Source organism: Sceloporus undulatus, chromosome 1 (assembly GCF_019175285.1).
Source record: "Sceloporus undulatus isolate JIND9_A2432 ecotype Alabama chromosome 1, SceUnd_v1.1, whole genome shotgun sequence".
NCBI classification, from domain to species: domain Eukaryota; kingdom Metazoa; phylum Chordata; class Lepidosauria; order Squamata; family Phrynosomatidae; genus Sceloporus; species Sceloporus undulatus.
The window spans coordinates 362317594-362337716 of NC_056522.1; the positions used below are offsets into that span (position 1 = coordinate 362317594).

General features: G+C 40.4%; 1 protein-coding gene across 2 annotated transcripts in view; it reads left to right on the forward strand.

The window, feature by feature from the left end:
* RCOR1 (REST corepressor 1) overlaps window positions 1-20123 on the forward strand; it is a 157178-nt gene that overhangs the window by 71602 nt on the left and 65453 nt on the right. The gene's annotated exons all lie outside the window — the stretch shown is intronic.

Below are 20123 nucleotides of genomic sequence, written 5' to 3' on the forward strand. Positions count from 1 at the left end.
GGATGGAATGTGATGGTGGACTGACCTACCCAGGGAAGGGGATCATATCCTGTTGTACTGCTCGCTATGGGGACGATGGAGGTGAGGGAGGAGATGGTGCCTGTCAGAACAGAGACTGGGCTGGTTTTGGATGCCAGTGAACAAGACCCTCTATTTCCTAGTCTTGGATGGCCAAGCTCTGTCCCCAGAGCTTTGTTGCTTTAAGTGCTTTGGTATTGCAGCAAGTGGTGGTCAGTCAAGGGCCTGAGAAAGGGCAGGAAATGGCAGCAGACAAGGAGTTCCTGCTTGGATGCAAAAATGAGCACATGGGACATGAGAAGGAACACAGCCCAGGTAATCACAAGAAAGAGGTCAGGTAGCTCAAGTGATTAAGTAGCTCAAGGTTTGTGGTTGCACAGTGAAAGGACACACAGCATCAATTGGCTGGAGCTATGGGTGCACCACTTTACAACTCTTCAGACTGCAGGAGGAAGTTCAAGGGAGGCATGTTTTGGTGTGGACAGCATATCCACTAAGCCCACATAAACAGATGGGGAGATGTACCTAAGGCATTAAAGGTTTATCGAGGGGTTCAGGAAGTTGGATTTCCTCTTTGTGACCTTTCAGGAGGGCACCAAAGGTCAGAGGTATTCTTCTTTGACATTGGCTCATGTGTTGTTGTACAGTGTGCCTATGTCATGTGCAGATGTGCCTTATGCAGCTTTCAGCATATGCTGGAAGCTATGTCAGAAGAAGTCATGCTGTGTGCCTTAAAAAGCAATGGAACATAGCTACGCGCCGCTGATGACCACTTACGTGGATCCTAGTGGAAGGATTGTCTTCCACACTGCAGGAAAATGGAAGATTGGTACTTAGTTGAAGGTTCCTTTTCTGCAGTGTTGGGGAGGAAATCCTTTCCTGCCCCCTCTTGAATTGTAGTGTTTAGTTATATTATTGTCTGTGAGTGTTTGTGTTGAATAATCTAGAGTTTGTAGCTGAAGATTGTCATGCCACCACTGGTGGGAGGGTCTAACTGTCCTTCTAAGGAGATAGTGAGTTAGAGTGACAGTTGTTGGGTCCCTGCTTTCAGGAAAGCAGACGAGGAGCAAGACCCAGCAGAAATGGAACCTTTGTGGTAAGTACCAATGTTCCGTTTGCCACTAAAATATAATGACCATTGATGCAAATACAAATTGCCTTTTAAGTATGTTGTTGAGAAACAACACTATTATTTAGGAATTCTGCCAGCAGTCTATTAATGTATTAAAAATCAATACTGAACATTTGAATTAGTCCAGATTATTATATCTTGTCTTAAAAACCTGGGATATGAATAAGTCTTTCCTCTACAGATGCAACTTCTTTGCTGCTTCCTTCATGGCATAAACAAAGAAACCAGTACACCTGTCCCTCCATATTTGTGACTTTGACTTTTGCAGATTTGATTATTCATGGATTTTATTAATATCTTCCCTCTAGGAATATCTAAGTCCTCCAGTGCAACTCTGTGGTCAACTTTAACAAAAAGTCACACCGAAGGACCCAGAGATTCCTAGAGCACATACCAGCTTTGGAACATGTCAGGATATTAAGCCATGACTTGAAGTTGGTTTAATGTACTTGTTTTAATGCTGATAACTATAGTTTCCTAGTTGGGTAAAATAGGAAGTTACGGTTTATTGTAGAACAAAGTAAACCATGATGGTACTTAAGAAAAGTTCCCAAACTGACAGTAAAAAATGAACTGTACAGAATCAGTAGGATCAAATGGAAATGCTAAAATTATAGCCTTGCTTTCAAGATACCCAGATTTTAGTGGGCAAAAGGCAAGAGTGTGGTGGTAGGGTGGGTGTCTTAATCTGGAAATTATAAATAGTTCTGAAGCTATAAATAAATAAGTTTTGTATGGCCAAAGTCTTAAGTGTAGAAGTGTGGGTTTTAATTGTTTAGACTCTACTAACATCGGTAAGGCCACAGATTCTGCATCAAAGAGACCTAATACTTTGCGGATAAAGGAAAAAAATATAGACAGATCTCCCCTTAAAAAAATAAAATAAAATGTTGGTCCTTAACTTTCTTGGGGGTTAGGGACGCAGGACCCCCATGAACATGGAAAAACCACAAATATCTCTAGAGACCCCAAACTGTATTTAAGACAAAAACACATTACCTCTGCTAGTGGGATGGCTGGGCCTAACAGCACACATGTTCTCTCACTTCTCAGACAGGAGGCAGGGAAGGAGATGGGACAGGGGCTAGAGGAGGGGGGAGACCCATCCCACCCCCATCCCACCTGCATGAGTGAGTGGTGTCATTCAAATCCTGGTTAAAAATGGTGTAGGGAAGCTGTGGAGACAGCAGCAATTACAGAAATATCTCAATAATCAATTCTGCAAATGCTTAACCCACAATTGTCTACCTGCGACTCAGACTTATTGCTAACCTTTGATGAATACACAGCCTCTTTGACTTAATGTTTCCTTGCTTGTACTACAAAATGAGAAGTAAAAGAGCTGCATGCATGGGCAGAAGCTTTATATGTTTCTTAATTTATTAAAGTAAGATATGACCGCCCAAGCATAGCTGTTGAGGCTGAAAACAAAAGAGGCCATTCTCCCTAAAATTATCAAGCTACTACCATGCTGTTTTGCTAGTAACATTCATTTCTATAGCTCTTTCACTGGAGGAATTTTATTAGTCTGATGTCCCCTGTTAAACTTCTCACACCAGTGGTGCCTAATTCATCTTTTACCTCTCTGTTTGCCTATCTATAAGAATCTGGTGGTAGTTTAACACTTTTGATCTAGAGCATGCACAATTCTGCAAGTGCTTGTGAGGTAACTTTCTTCCCACTGATCTCTTATTCTGTGTTTAGCATATTTTGTGCAGAGAGCCATGTAGGAAGCCCATGTTGTGAGAGTTACTGTTAGCTGGCTGTAAAGATATTCAGAGCATTCACATCCACCCCCAAGATACGCATACCTGTACAAACACCCATGTTTGTGAATGTGTGTGGGGTGTGTGTGTGTGTCTATACACACACTTAGAAATGGAGATGATTGCTCCTGGTTGCTTGGATGTATTTTGTACATCCTCTACCAAACCATTATTGGAGAAATATCCATTGTAAAAATTGGGTTAGATGTTTTTAATGTGTTCATTCAAATTCAAATTCCTGCAGTGCATTTTTGCTGTTGGTCATACCTAGTTGGTCAGCTCTACCTGAAGCTGTAGTTTGTGCATCTTCAAATGACATTGCAAAAAGAAAAAAAATGCCTACGTGACTAGTAAAGGTGCCTGTGATCAGAGTGAGGGCATCTTCGTTAAGGTTTTAACTGCAGTTTCTATGTAGCCTCTTGCAAAGGTGTTTTTTAAAAACAAAAGATGCATTGAAGAATGCAACCATCTACAGTGAATAGTTCAAATCTGTAAAAAGTGGAAGAACACTATACATACACGCACACGCGCACGCACGCTTCGGGGGAAAAAGGCTTTAAGAGAGAGTGTGGTTACCTTATGAAACCTCTTCTGTGCAACCATGAAATATAAAAAAATAATTTTGGAAGGTAGTGGATGGTGGTTTCCATTTATATCACTCTTTTCTTCCGTGAATGGAATTTGATACAAATTCCTTAGCCAATCTGCCAAAGGCCTGCACATTGAATATGAAAGTCCGATAGGCATATATAGAATGGTAAGAGGTGGGTGATTGGCTTCCATGTCAGTGGCCTGGTAAATCCGCTCCACATTTTAGTCCAAACATTAAATGATTTATCCAAGGTTCTTAATTGTATCCGCACCTTACCTAGCTCCTTTAAACTTTAATGCCCTGAACAGACTTACCACTGCATTGGCAAGGGAGCCGATTGCTGCCACTGCTTCTGGGTCAGCAACTCTACTGTGCAAGCAAGGATCTTCTAGGGTGGCAGCCCTGCTGTTTTATAGTCCTTCCCTTTTATTCTTCCCAATAGGGGATTCGGGGAAAAATGTGATGTAGATGTTTGCATATGCAAATTATTGAGTGTGCTAATTTTGTGTACTTCAGAAATTGTGTAGGGCTGATGCTTTCAAAAATGTATTTACGTTGGACTTTGCTAAAAGTGAAATTATTATGGAGATGGACAGTTCACCCAGCAGAGAAGGTTAGCCAGAACAAAAGATAAGTAAGATTGAGGGAAACATAAAGAGAGGTGCAGTTAAAGAGCTTTCATGATTGGAAACTAGCTTTATTTAGCTGAACGTGATTTCAGTGCCTTCTCCAGAAGATCTATCATACTTTTATATGCAAAATGATTTTTGGGGTTGGGCTTATAAGCACCTTCACTCTCCCAAGTTTAGTTTCAGCAAACGAACAGCTAGAGCCAGTGATTTTCATGGCTCAGTGGAAACTTAATCCAGGATTTTCCAATACAACACATCCTGTATTGAGTTGGGGAAAAAGTTGGAAAGGGGAAGAGGAATAGGAGGAGTAGGTAGTAGTGATAGCACTACTACTGCTGCTACTACAACTATATATCCATAAGCTACACTAAGAATGTACTGAGGAGGGTTTATATGTTTATAGGTATGGGTTGTGATGCCCTATTTCCATAGGCTGATGCCACATAAATATGTTACTTGTCAATATTCATGTGGTGGTGCCAAGACAGGAGTGAGGAGGCAGGTCAATGCTCTATGCACATGTACATGCAGATGAATAGTTCAACCACAGATTTTTTTCTTAGTTGCAGACCCTGAAAACCCAATGAATGTCTGAACCAACCATCTATTTTTAAGTAGTTGGAGACCCAGTGCTGTATGCTTGCTGTTTCTTAAAATCCCTGACAGGAGCGTTTGAAGTGGCAAGTTAATATGATGCACAGGGTAGCGTTATTGTGATCAAAGGCCTCCCCACCCACCCAGCAAATGGAAGGAAGAGCAGAGATGGAAATCATTTGTAGAGAGTGTTTTATTAATACCAAAATACTCAGCTAGGGATGCTAGATCTACTGTTTCCAGAGTTTGAGAATGTCACAGAATATTGGACTATGCTGCATAGCCATAGTCCCTAGTTTAAGAACCAGGATTACTGTATTTGTATGCATTGTATACATCCTCATGTTGCCCATTTCCTGCTGCTCTGCTCTTTTTCTCTGTACGGTGGGCCTTTGCCTGCCTTATGCCGGGGATCCGTTCCGGAACACCCCCCCGCGTAAGGTGAATTCCGCCTATGCTCAAGCCCCATTCATTTGAATGGGGCTCGTGCGTGGCGGCGCCAAGGCGCAGGAGCATGCGGGGCGCCATGGGCGTGCACCCCATTCATTTGAATGGGACGTGCCGCCTCTTGCGCCCCACATGCTCCCCACGGCTTGAGCGCGTACGCTAAAGTCTACGTATAACGCGGGCGCACTGTATTTACATATTTATTACTCATCAACTTTAAAGTTTCATTGTCCTAGCAAATGTGTGACATTTTTGAAAAAAATTACCATGACAACCTGTATATGACATAAAGAATCTTGAAGAGGATTGGTTTATAATTCCTTGACTTGAAACCAAAACCACCAATATCAGACCGTCTATACTTGACAATAAGTCGACTTAATGTATAAGTTGAGGGCAGGTTTGTGGGCCAAAATTATGGATTTTGGTATGACCTATGGATAAATCAGGATTAAAATCTAGGGGCATGTAACAAAGAATCTAAAGGATTTAGCAAAGGAAAACAATGCCAAAGAACTGTAAAAATTCCAGCAGACATAAATGTTTGTGCTCATACTAAAGGCTGGGTGGATGAGAGAACAGGAAATATTACACTTTTGCCTTTCACCAGGGGATGGTTCCTTTTTTTTTTTTTAAATAAGAATTAAAATACAGTACTTACCTTAACCTTTGTATAAGCTGACTTAGGTTTTTTGGTTTAATTTTTTGACTAAAATTTCTGGACTTATATATGAGTATATCCAGTATGTAATGTGCCCTTTGTGACCTGTCTAAATAGCCCAATGGTGTGTGTAGTGTTTAGAGTGATGGAGTTTCAGGGCAACAGGAGACAATGTGGATCTTAGACTTGGACTCAAATCCCCATTCAGCTGTGAAGGTTACTTTAGGTCAATGAAGCACACTGTTTTTTATTAGAATATTCTGTGTAGAGTTCATAGTTATGCTATGCAGCTCTTATCCTGAATGCCACTGTATAGTGGGATTAATTCCCAAAATGCCTAGATAACTTAAAGTTCCTGTCTGATCTTGGAAGCTAAGCAGGGTCAGTCCTGGTTAGTACTTGGTTAGGAGACTGCCAGCAAATAGAAGGTGCTGTAGGCTATATTTTAGAGGAAGGAATTGACAAACCACTTCTGAGTATTCCTTGCCTAAGAAAACCCTGTGAATTCTGGGGGTCGCCACAAGGTGACAGGAGACTTGAAGGCACTTGCACACATAAACAGGAAAATCCTATTCAGTTTCATGACTTCAAGGCACCTATGCATGCACACACATGATTCAGAAATAAAATGGAAAAAAAGCAGGGAGAGGTTAAGGTACAAGGATATCTGCTGTTACATGAAAATTCTGTGAATGTAGGTCAGTATGACTAAGCATTACTACCCAATTACATTAGGGCTGATACATTCAAACTAACATCTTTGTGTCTGGAACACCGTTGTGTTTTGTAACATCCTCAAGTGCAAAACTACAGGAAATGCTTGCTTATGCTTTGTTGCATACGGCTTTTGCCATTGGGAATAACCTAAATAACCATACCATGATGATTTTGGAAACAAAATAATGGCAGGAGAAATGGTGTGTGGGTGTGTGTGTGTGTGTAGGGCCCTTAAAATAGAGCAAGGAGCACTAGATTTGGTCCTGCTAAGCTGAGGGCTGTGCAAGAAACCTGCTAGTTATATAGGCAGAGGGCAAAGGCCCTGTTTATGCTATAGGGAGGAAGTGAAGCAGTGCAGTTCAATGAAGGACCCCAGGCTTGCCTAGGCAGCTTCCTAGTTGTCATGGTAACAGAGTATTGATTTTTCTTTTCTCTAACCCCCCTTTGGTGTGAGGACACTGTATTTTTAACCAGCTATAGTATTTGGTTCAAAATATTTACTGCTACCGATAACACCCCAACCCTGTTACAACTGATTTGAGTATGGAAGGAAAAAAGGAATTTATATCTGTGTTTTGAGGGAGTGGGATGTTAAGGTAGATCACCTCTTCAAACACTTTTGACCATTGCCATTTATGTGAAGGGAGAGAAAATAGGATAAGCTGGCGTTCTAGATATTCTGGTGATTTGAATTATAATTTGATATCCTCTGTTGTTAACTGGCATGTGGCTCTCTAAGCAACTTTCAGGACAGTAACGGTAAGCATATTTAGTGTGCTCCTGAGTTGGGGTCCAAAGCTATAGACCCTAGAGTGTTGCACTTTTTCTTCAGTTCCATTGTTTTTTATGTCCTTTATGCTAGTGACAAGCTTTGGAGTGTGGAAGCATTTTGCTTGGTTTGAATGTAAGGCCCATATATATTTCATTGTAAAATAAAGGCTCCCCCGCTCTCTTTGCCATCTTCTCTGCCTCCCAATTATTTTGTAATAAAAAGATACATGTCAACAACAGTGCATGTATGTGTGTGCGTGTATGTATGTTCACACACTTTAAAGAGCAGGAGGATTAAAAGAAAGACTGAGTATAACCTACATTCCAGCATGCATTAAATCTTGCAGTTGGGAAAAGCTTGAATTAAGCATGCTGTAGCTTCAGTGAGATGCTTTAAATTTGTGACCTGAGAAGCAGGTGATAGTAACAAGGGTTTAAGTGGAGATTAGTTAACTGTATCATCATATGAACTAATGGTGATCTCAGTTCTCTGACTCCTTATAGCTAAAAGAGTACTGTTCACACAGAAGAAGTGATAGTAGCAAAATTCAGAGAATTCCAAATTAATCAGAAGTATATAATTCCACAAACAGTCCACCAGGGACTAAGCATCCTTAGTGGCCACACAGTGCTGTGGGAGGAAAAGAATGGGAGTAGTCTCAACAGTAGCATTCAACAGTAGCAACATTATAATGTTTTAAGTCCTAGATTTGTGTATGTATCCATGCGTGTATGTATGTATATGTATGTGTTACTGCCCTGTTTTTCAAGACACATCTTCATTTTTGGTTTTTTTGTGATCTGAAAGCAAAGAGAACCAACTTTTCGTTAATCAGGATCTCCCAGTCTGAAGGAAACATTTTGCAACAGGTGGTCATCGCTGGCTAAATATTGGGCCTATATGACCTAATACAAGTGTGCAGTTGTAAAACCTGCTCTTAGTTGGCTGCTTTTAAAATTGATCCATAACATTCAAATGATAAATCTGTACATTGGCTGAGGTGGGACCAGAGCTTGGAAGGGTTACATTTTGGACTGCAGCTCCAGCTCAGCCTGGCTGGAGAGGGATTCTGGAAGTTTAATCCCCAAAGGTAAGTTTTTCAAGCTCTGGGTGGGACAGGGCTCCTGTTAATGAAAGCTTGATTACATGCTACAGCTAGTTGTCATTTTCATAAATTTCATAAATAGATACAGTCAACAAATATGTTGTACATCAGATTTATTCTGTATAAGTGTCTTTTATTAGAGTTATAATCAAAAGGCCATGGACGTTTTAATTCATTACATTCGTGTGTGGGAGGAGATTGCTGGTTCTACAGCCTAGATCTTGACTGTAAATAAGAATGGCTTTGGCCGCAGTTCTTACCCTGAAGCACATTCTGGAATTACTCTGGCAAGTTTTTTTCTGATATGCTGTGAAAGTTGCAGGACTGATATGTTGATGGCAGCAGTTACATAGAGAGCTCAGGAAAGTTATTTTTGACGGCAATACCCAGAATCCTCATGTTGTGCTGGTGAGGATGGGGATCGGTTGGGAGCTGAATTCCAAAGAAATAAAATTTTCCAAGCTCAGTATAGTATAGATGAAGACAGCCCATGTGCAATAATTGTTATCATAATGAGAATTCGTATTGTTTTAAATCATCTGTACACCGCCTTGAGTCCCTATATTGAGAGAAAGGCAGGATATAAAAATAATAGTAGTAGTAATAATAATGGTTTGAGTGTCACATCATCCCCAGAGAACCTATTGATTTTTGTTCTGGTTGGGGTTGATGGGGGCTGTAACGGAACACATTGGACAGGTGTCATATAGGGAAAGATTACTGTACAGGATATGTAAAACAAACATTCCATCCCTTTTCAGAGAGAGTTGACTAGCTTGATGGGAGACATGAGTATTTAGGTGCTTCACATATTAGAGAGCAGGATATGTTCCCCCAGAAGAGAGGAGAGGGAACGGTAGGTACAGGAAGCCCCAGGGAACTATATACAGTGGGCCCTTCTTATACACGGATTTTTTATACATGGATTCAAGCATCCACGGTTTGAAAATGTTCAAAGAAAGTATAAATTTCAAATATCAAACCTTGATTTTCCATTTTTTATAAGGGACACCATTTTGCTATGTCATTATATTTAATGGGACTTGAGCATCCACGGATTTTATTATCCACGGGGGATCTTGGAACCAAACCCCAGCATATAACAAGGGTCCATTGTATATACAAGTGGTAGTGAGTCTTGGACTGGGGGTTAGGAGGCCAAAGCTGAAACTGCTTGGCCACCCACTGTTCTTCTGGTTTTAAAAAAGATTCTTCAACTTTTAATTTTTTGACTCGCATGTAAATAAAAATATGCTTATTTAATAAGACTCATGCTATGCACTCCAATTGTCAATTTTATTCATAGAGCTGTCACAGAAATATGAATTTTTCTGCTTTTTTTGGTTTGATCATAGTGTCTCTCTCTTTCTCTCTCTCCTTTTCTTGGACAGAGCCATTAACTCATTTTATGAGAATTATTGACTTAGTTAGTATGCTTGTGCTGAGATTTAGTTTTTCTTACAGAATCAAAAGAGAAATATAATATTTTTATTGTGTATAAATGAGAGTCAAGAGAGGAATTTAATATTTTATTTATGATTTTTTTTAAAAAAGGAAATCAATGCAAATTTAAAATCTTTGTTTTTTTTTTCAATCATACATTTTTATCCAAGCTTTATGCAGGACAACTTTTGTGCACGGATTGGTGGATGGATGTGTGTGTGTGTGTGTGCGCGCACGCAAAATGTATAATTTTGTATTCATTTATCTCACTGCTATACTTCCCTGTCTTGGAACTGTGTGTATGCACCTCCAAATCACCTGTTGACTTATGGTGACTCCATGAATTTCATAGAGTTTTCTTGGGCAAGGAATTTCAAGGGGTTAACTTTCAAGATGGGATCTGGTGTCCAAAGTTTAGGGTGTGTTAGACTTGAGCAAGACCCACCCTCAGAACGTGGGGTGTGTTTCTCATCGGGGCAAGCTAATACATTATACAATGAGCTTGAGATGGAAAGCTTTGAAAAGCTTTAGAAGGCTCCTTTGATGTGCAGCGGGAACAGGCTGCCAATCTGACCTAAAGCCTTACCTCAAGCCTACTGCTTAGTGTACTTGCTGTTCACCTCCAAGAACTGTGCCCCACCTCCTTTTCTTCTGTTAAAACTTGGTTCCCAGACTTGAAATTTGACTTGAAAATATCTTGCAAGGATTTGAGACTCAACTTGAGACTTGAAAGCAGACTTGACTTGAGACTTGAATTAAAAGACTTGAATACATCACTGGTATTTAGGACCTTTGGAACTGTAGTTCAACAGAAATCTCAAGCTTAAATTAATCTTACATTTTTTGGATACGAAGTAAAAGATGCTATAGAAGTATAGTGTCTAGATCAAAGGAAGTAATAGTGGCACACTATTTTACTTTGGTCAGGCGTCACCTGGAATACCGTCCAGTTCTGGGCATCACAGTTCAAAAAGGATGTTGACAAGCATGTCCAGAGGAGGGTGACCAAAATGGTGAAAGGTCTGGAAACCATACCTTATGAGGATAGACTTAGGGAGCTGGGTATGTTTAGCCTGGAGAAGAGACAATTAAAAGGTGATATAATAGCCCTGTTTAAGTATTTGAAGGGGTAACATATTGAGGATGGAGCAAACTTGTTTTCTGCTGCTCCAGAGACTAGGGCCCAGAACAGTGGATGCAAGCTGCAGGAAAGGAGGTTCCACTTTAACCTTAGGAGGAACTTCTTGACAGTGAGAACTGTTCGACAGTGGAATACACTCCCTCGGAGGGTGGTGGAGTCTCCTTTGGAGGTTTTTAAACAGAGGCTGAATGGCCATCTGTCAGGAATGCTTTGATTGTGAGTTCCTGCATGACAGAATGGGGTTGGACTGGATGGCCCTTGTGGTCTCTTACAACTCTGTGATTCTATGGAATACATGCTTTTAACATATTTGGCATGAAACCGGACATTTTCTTGATGGAATCTGGAGCAAACATTCCTTTTACATAATTTCTTTTTAATTACTCACCCTCTCTTCCTCATCTCCCAGTTTCTGAATTTATTTATTTTATTTTATTTTTGCATTTCTCTTTAGATGCCTTCCCCTCTGAATATTATATGTTGCTTAAAATGCTTTTAGTTGTCTAATTTACATTGGCAGTAGGATACCCTTTAAGCCAGGGCTAGGGAAGGTACATCCAGAGGGCCATATGAGGACCTCAGACCCCATTTTTGGAGCCCCTGAAGCTTCTTGCCAATCCTGCAAACCTTCCCCCCAAATGCCACAAACCATCCTGGGCATAAAATACTGTTTGAAAACACTGAAATTCTGGACCATACCAACTATGTCAGGATGCACAGGGAAACCACTGAAATCCACAAACATCTGGATAATTTCGACTGGAAAGAAGAAACCCTTAAAGTGAACAAAATTTGGCTACCAGTCCTGAAGAATAGCAAAATGAGGACTCAGCAAATGCAAATGGAAACCACTCAGAGTCAGGGGCTTTCCCAGCAGATAATGATCACCAATTAGCAGACACTAATCCTCTTTTGCATTAGCCGCCCAGCCTGAGGCCTGCCATCAGCAACAGAACAATCCACATGCAGATTGCTCCTGCCTTCCCAGGTTCAAACAGTGTATATATATATATATATATATATATATACCCAACTTTTTCCAGGCAAGAATTCTCTGAAGATGCCAGCCACAGATGCTGGCAAAACATCAGGAAGAAACTCTTTTAGAACATGGCTACATAGCCCAAAAAAACCCACCAAAAACTATGGATGCCGGCCATGAAAGCCTTCGACTTCACTTCCCCCCCAAAGTTTAATCAAAATATTTGGCATAATTTTGAGTGCTTTCTGCCCCCAAATCACAACATCTTGCTAATATGCAAAACCCAACCTGTACCATATAAATAATCAATGAAAAGTGTACCATTATCTTCATTGAAACTGTTCAAGATCCATATCCAAGCAATGGGCATTGCTATAGCTCAAAGGGGTCCCTGTTGTGTACCTTCAAGTTATTTCCAACTTATGGTGACCCTAAAGTGATCCTATCATGGTGTTTCTCTGGGGCTGAGAGTATGTGGCTTGCTCAAGACCACCCAGTGGGTTTCCATGGCTGAAAGAGGAATCAAACCATGATCCCCAGAGTGCTGGTCCTGCCATCAAACCACTACACCACACTGGCTCTTCCAAAGGGGTCATAGTTGCAGCCAAAGGAAGCAGAGCTTGCAAAGAGAAGAGGTTTTAAAGTAGTTTAAGATCTACACAGAACTAGATCAAGATTTTGATATTGTTGTTGGCCCGTCTTGATTTACCTCAGGTAAGTGAAACCTTTCCAGAAAAAGTGTATGCATGTAAGGAAGAGGATGTGTGTGGCACACACAACATAAAATGTGCTAATTTGTTTCCCATTTCTCTTTTGATCCTGGCAAAGGCAGTGCAAGAGCTCTTGTGTAGGAGAAAGAGCCTCTGCTTATTGCTGCACCTTTATGGTCAAGTAGGGAAGTGCCTTTTGTGTAAAACTTAATAGTGTTTTAGAGTGATCAGAAAAACGAGGCCATAGCTCAGTGGGCAAATACTTCGTCTGCAAGCAGAAGATTCTTGCTTGTATGCTTGATATCTCCAGTTAAAAGGGTCAGGTGGCAGTTAATGGGAAACAGTAATTCTCAGCTTTTGGTCCTGCAAATGTTTTGGACTTCAGTTCCCAGAATCCCAGTCAGTATGCAAAATTGCCACAGATTCAAGAATTTGAAACCCCAAATTTATGGAAGACCAAACACTGATAAATATTGATAAACAGTCCCCTCTCCCAACAATATGGAACCAGGGTGGTTTATTGGTTTGTGCACTGGACTACTGCTCTGGAAAGCAGGATTTGATTCCCTGCTCAAGCATAAAAACCTACTGGGTGACCTTGGGCAGGTCACACTCTCTCAGCCTTAGAGGATGGCAATGGCAAACCCCCTCTAAAGAAATTTGCCAAGAAAAAGCCTTAAGACACCATAAGTCAAAAATGGTTTGGAGGCACACCACCACCATAACAACCCCCAATGGTACAGCGATTGTTGCTGTTGTGTGCCTTAAGGTTGTTTCTGATTTACGGCAACCTTAAGGTGAACCGATTACTGGGTTTTCTGTGGATGAGAGTTTATGACTTGTCCAAGGTTTCCCAGTGGGTTTCCATGGCTGTGCATTGATTTGAATCCTGGTCTCTTGAGTCATAGTCCAATGCGCAAACCATTATGCCACACTGGCTCTCTATACAGGGATATATGGACAAATATTGTTATTTGGCATAAGGCACAATTTACCTTATCCATCTTTCCAAACATCCCTGTATTCTAGGTCTGTATTACAATTTCTGTATTTCTGAATAGTGGCTGATGCTAACAGAGAGGTAGCTTTTTGTCCAAGACTACTTGCTGAATTGAGATAGAAAATTTCCTCACTGAGAGCTCAGTCAGTCAATACATTATGCTAGGCCATTGTTGACTCCTTGACACCGTTCAGCAAAACTAGTGGAGAGCAATCCTTCCCTTTGCTGCTTCTCATTCTTCTAGATGTCAGCAGGGAGATGAATCGTCCTCTGCTTTTGCTCCTTCAGCAGTTAGCCTGCAGTGATGCCACTCACTTGCAAAAGGTTTAATTATCACTAACCCTCTTAAGGCTCTCTAATCTGATGGTTAGGCCACACCCTTGTTGTCTTCTCTCACTTTTTTTTCTTTTGCAACACAAGAAATATACCTTTCTGGTATAGTGGACTTTCTTATAAGCTAATTGTGCAGCCAAACTCCAAACTCAGATCTAAAACAAAATTCACACACAGAATTGGAGAGAGAGAGAGAGAGAGAGAGAGATGTATGAGTTGAATCTCCCTGATCTAAAATGCTTGGGACCAGAAGTGTTTGGGATTTTGGAATATTTGCATATACCTAATAAGATATCTTGGAAAGGGGACTCATGTCTAAACATGATATTCATTTATGTTTTGTATACATTTTATACACATACCCTGAAGGTTATTTTGTACATAATATTTTTAATCATTTTGTGCATGAAACAAAGTTTGTGTACACTGAACCATCAGAAAACAAACGTATCACTTTCTCGGCCACCCAGGTGGACAAATTTGGATTTTGGAGTATTTCGTATTTCAGCATTCCAGATAAGCCTGATTCAACCTATATGTAGTATGATAAAAATGAATTGCTGTGCCTTGAAGTGAAAACAGTATTAGTCTAAAATGGAGGTGGACAAAGCATGAAGTTCTTTTTCTTGCTACCTCCCACAAAAGTGAATTGGCTCCAAGAATGCTAATTCATCTCACTATTCATGATGGTGCCTTGGTTTTAGCTGTCTTGCACCAGGGCGTAACATGTGGGTTCCCCCAGAATCCCATTTTCTTGCAGAATTCATAGCATTAAACCTACAAGATAGCCTTTCTGTGACATTGTCAACTGAAGACTTGTATACATTGTCTCGAGTTTCTGCCACATGTCATGTAGAGTCCTCCCTCTCCCCCCCAACAAAAAATGTCTAGGACAAAAAATTTCCAACACATCTACTGTATTACTTTTTGCTCTTGGGGTATCCTTTTATCCCAGTCAGAGTGATCTATTGGGATAAGAAATACTCCATGCCACTTCTTTGGTTGAGTCATCATGTCAAGTAGCAGAAATGACATATTTTGGTTGTCATTAGTTTGGTTTTATTCTAGGGGTCATTATAAGTTTCAGTGGGTTTGACCCTTCCACGAACCATAATCTTCAGTCTCAATACAGTATAACGAAATTTCCACAAGAGCAGATAATCAGTACAAGCATTTGTTTCCACTTGCATGGGGGTTAAATGCAGACCTAGATTACACAGTTGAGTAAATAGTTTATTTACATTTACATAAATAACATTTTGTTGGCAGTTGTTTCATTGTTAGACCAGTATCCTGGGTCAATTGTTTCCTTTAACTCACTTTATATAGTTCAAGAAATGCCATTCAGAAACAAATTCTTCAATTAACATAAGTTAAACCAAAACAATGCTAGTGGCCAGAACATCTTAACTTTATTTTGCTACATAATTTTCTGATTTACTTCTGTATTGGTGTTGTCCTACACATTAATGCAAAATACAAAAAACAAAAACAAAACAAAACCTGGTTTAATCAACAAAAAACAACCCCCCCAATATTTTTAAATAAATAAAAAGCTTTTTTAAAAGTCCCCCCCCCCATCCCTACTGATTGGAATTAATTTTGTTTCTCCGTATTCTGTTGCACATCAGGACAATAAAATGGTGTGGCACATCAATTTATGATCATACCATAGCTTTTAATTATCTATAGCAGTGTTTCGCAAACTTTGGTGCTCTAGATGTTTGGGACTTCAGAATTCCTGACTGCCGGTGAAGCTGGCTAAGACCTCTGGGAGTTGAAGTCCAAAACACCTGGAGGGCCAAGGTTTGGGGATCACTGATCTTAAGACATCTGGGAGTTGAAGTCCAAAACACCTGGAGGACCAAAGTTTGGGGATCACTGATCTATACAATCAAAGGCTTTGCCTTTGCACATGTTGATTTAGTTTTGAAATTCTTTGGTGCACTCCTTTAGCCAACACATGTTTGCAATACAATCCCTAGTGCCTTTTTATTATTATTACAAAGGGCCTTCTCTACTGCTGCGCCAAAGTTGTGGAACGGCTTGCTGGAAGAGATCCACCATATCTCCACTCTTACAGACTTCAAAAAGGCTCTTAAAATGAATCTCTTCCAGCAGGCCTATCCAGCCTAGCTAACTCTAGATTCCTCCCTTGTGTATGTTTATGAATATGATCTCAATTTTCTGATGTATGTCTCTCCGCCCACCAAATTGTTTTAAATTTTAACCTAATGCTGTATTGCATTTTATTGTTTTTAAATTCTGATTGTTTAATTCTAGTTTTAATATTGGGCGGGGGTTTGGAAGGGACCATTTAGTATTTTATTGTAATGTATTTTTACTGTTGTAACCCACCCGGATTCCTAGTGATTGGGTGGGCTATACATTATTATTATTATTATTATTATTATTATTATTATTATTATTTACCTTTACTGAAAGGAGCTTGAACATCTGGCAGGTCTTAGTCTATATAAGGTAGAATCATAGAATCATAGAGTTGGAAGAGACCACAAGGGCCATCCAGTCCAATCCCCTGCCATGCAGGAAATCACAAAGCATCCCTGACAGATGGCCATCCAGCCTCTGTTTAAAGACTTCCAAGGAAGGAGACTCCATTACACTCCAAGGGAGCGTGTTCAACTGTTGAACAGTCCTTACTGTTAGGCGGAAGGTAGAAGTCTTCACTGTAGATTAGAATTTTGAGCATAACTTTACTTGCATGAGAGGTGAATGCAATGGTTTTATGGTTACTGCAATCTTTTGTGTCTCCTTTTTGGAGGGTTGGAATATATATTGAGCATTTCCAATCTGTGGGCCATTGTTCTGTTTTCCATATTGGTTGGTAGATTTTAGTTAGAACTAGAGTGGATTCTGTCTCTAGACTGAAGCAGTTCTATTGGTATGCCATCTGTACCTGATAGTTTAATCTTCCTCATTACTTTGTGTGCAGCTTTCACTTTGCTTCCTTAAACTTGAGGTTCATCTTCATATGATTCACCTTCAAATTAATATTTCATCCTTGTATTTCTTTTGGATACAGTCAGCTCTACCAATCCACAGATTCTGTATCCTTGGATCCAACCACCCACAGCGTGAAAATAAAAAAAACTTTGATTTTGTCATTTTATATAAGGGATACCATTTTACTATGCCACAGTATATAATGGGACTTGAGCAGCCACATATTTTGGCATCCATGAGGGTTCTGGAATCAAACACTAATGGATACCAAGGGACCACTGTAATTCTTCTGTGTATTTTTCCCCGTTGTGTTTTCATTTTGTGTTGGTTCTGTATTGTTTTCTACTGCTGATTGTAGAGCATCCCCACCCTTTCTTTAAATTTCCCTTTGATAACTCAGATCTTGTGGAAGAAATCTTTTGGTCTTCCTTTTAAGTGGTTAGCTTCTATTTTTTGCATTGATTATTGAAGTAATTATTTTTATCCCTTCACACTAGTCATTGAACAGTTGTAGTCAGGGTTCTGGCTCTATTTCTGTTACCTTAAATTTTGATTTCTGACTGTCCTTTATTGCTTGAAGTGTTTCATCTGTCATCTGCTGAAGCTTCTATTTCTTTTTGGCAACAGCTAGTGTCTTTCTGCATTCCTCTTTGACAGTGTCCCTGGCTTCAGTCCATAGCTCATCTGGTTCCCAGTCAATTAAGCTTACCAATGCAAATTCTGCTTTTCACATTATCTTTAAATTCTGTGGGGATTTTCTTCAGGTTGTATTTCAGCATGATGGTTGGTTTAGTGTTCTTATTTTGCTTTACTCTAAATGTTGATGTTACTAGCTCATACTCCGTACTACTACCTCCTTTTGGTTTTGTTTGCACAGTATGCAAACCAGTAACTCAACCTAACTTTCTCCAACAAGCCAGAGTCAGAAGAAGACAAGAACAAGCCACGATGCAAAAAAGAGACGATCCATAGTTGCTGGTGCACACATCAAAATAAATCAGTCATAGACAGAACGTCCTGTTACTTTCACTTGAGCCAGACAAGAACATCCAGACAGTGAGTGCCAGCGTGCTGGTTTGTTCACAATAAGCCACCACCATTCTTTAGAATTTTAACTCACTATGCCTTGTGAACATAGCCCCTGGGTTGACCACATTCTCCTGGCACTTTGTGCTTCTAGTCCAGTACTCTGTGTACTATATCAGGCATGGGAATTAAATTCTTCATGGAACATATGTGGCCCACCGAGCCCCTTTGTGGTACCCAGAGTGCCACCTCCTCCACTTGCTAATATTTTATTCTAGTGGAAAAATGAACAAACATAACACCACCATTCTTGACTCCAAGGAGGCTGGTTCCCCTATTTAATGCTGTTTAGGGAGGGAATGCCTGAGGGTATATGGCCAAAATATATAAAAGTGTCAAAATAAAAATATACCACCACCACCATCACCAGCAGAAAACCTGTAGTCAGTTTGGATATGCTAGACCACATTCACTTCTAGCTGTTTTTTTTTTTTTTTGTTCTGATAATGGCTACCTGTTTTGCCTTCTATATATTTTGTGTTGTTGAAACAGGATGTGGATGGACAGTGGGCCCTTCCCTTATGCAGGGGATCCGTATCAGACCCCACCTCCCACGTAAGGGCAATTCCGCGTATGCATTAAAAGTAATGGGACTTCTGTGCATGCACCATTACTTCTTCCAAGACATGCCAAGGCTTCTTCCAGCACAGCATTCCGTGTATAATGAAAGCCGTGTATATCGCACCCGCATATAACGTGGCCGCACTGTATTACCACTATCTCTTTTTGTGTCTATACAGTATGTATAATTATCTAAAGTAACACTTGTATTTCATTTACTGCTTAGTTCTTTCAGGGACTCTTTTTCAACTGTGAATCCAACCAGCATGATCCATTTGGCAATCAGTTTAAAATGGTATCAGGCTTAGCTGACTTGCCACATTCCTTGTACTAAGAGGAAGCAGAGTTGGCTAGGAAAAAATAGTCAAACCCCTAATGTAGATTGGTTGTGGAGCATAAGACTATGGCCATCTGCTTAATGCTGTGTATCTATTCAGCTTGGGCTCAGGCTTCTTGTAGGACCTTTTACTCCTTTTATGAACCCGTTAGAGCTCGAAGATCTTATGGAGGGGTTCTTCTCTCTGTCTCACCATATTCACATGTTCCTTTCATAGGAACAAGGGAGAGGGCCTTCTCAGTGCCTGCTCCCAGAACATCCTCCCTCTCAGAAGGCCAGGATGGTTGTCCTTGCTCTCCTCCCATCAGCCAGTCAAAACGTTCACATGCTATTAGGGTTTTACAAACTGACTGAGATTTGCTTTTAATGGGGCACTGTGCTTATTTATGGTTTGTATATAACCTTTTTAGGAGCCAGTGTGGTGTAGTGGTTTGAATGTTGAACTAGGACTCTAGAGACCAGGGTTCGCATCGCCACTTGGCCATGTAAACCCACTGGATGACCTTGGGCAAGTCATAGCCTCAAATCTTGCCAAGAAAATGCCATCATTGCTTTAGGGTCATTGCCATAATTTGAAAATGACTTGAAGGCATATAACAACAACAACATATTAAGCAATTAAAACAATTTTAAAGTGCTGTAAAGGGCTAAAGGATGTGCAGAATTAAAAGTAAATCGAGCCCCAACAACTTCAATAAAAAGCCATGTCTTGGAGCTGGTGCTGAAAAGAGGTTAGCGTTGGTGCCAGTCAGGCCTCCAAGGGGAGGGTTTTCCACAAGTGGGGTGCCACAGAGGAGAAGTCCTCCTTCATTGCATTTCTCTCTCTGGCAGATCTTAGTCCTTGGGTAGGCACACATAGGCAGAGGCCCATATTGAGGTATTGAGGTCCTAAACAGTGTAAGGCATTGAATGTTAATACTAGTGCGCTAGTGTAAAGTGGGGATGGATGGAGGAGTTATGCCAGAATAAGTAACCAAGAGGATTCTGACATATCAGTTTGGGCTGACTTTTCCTTTCTCTTGAACTTTTGTTACCTCAGGGCCTACTGAAATGACTGTTATTGTGTGCCATGAATTCTTTTCTGATTTATGGTTACCATAAGGCAACCCTATTATGGGTTTTTCTTG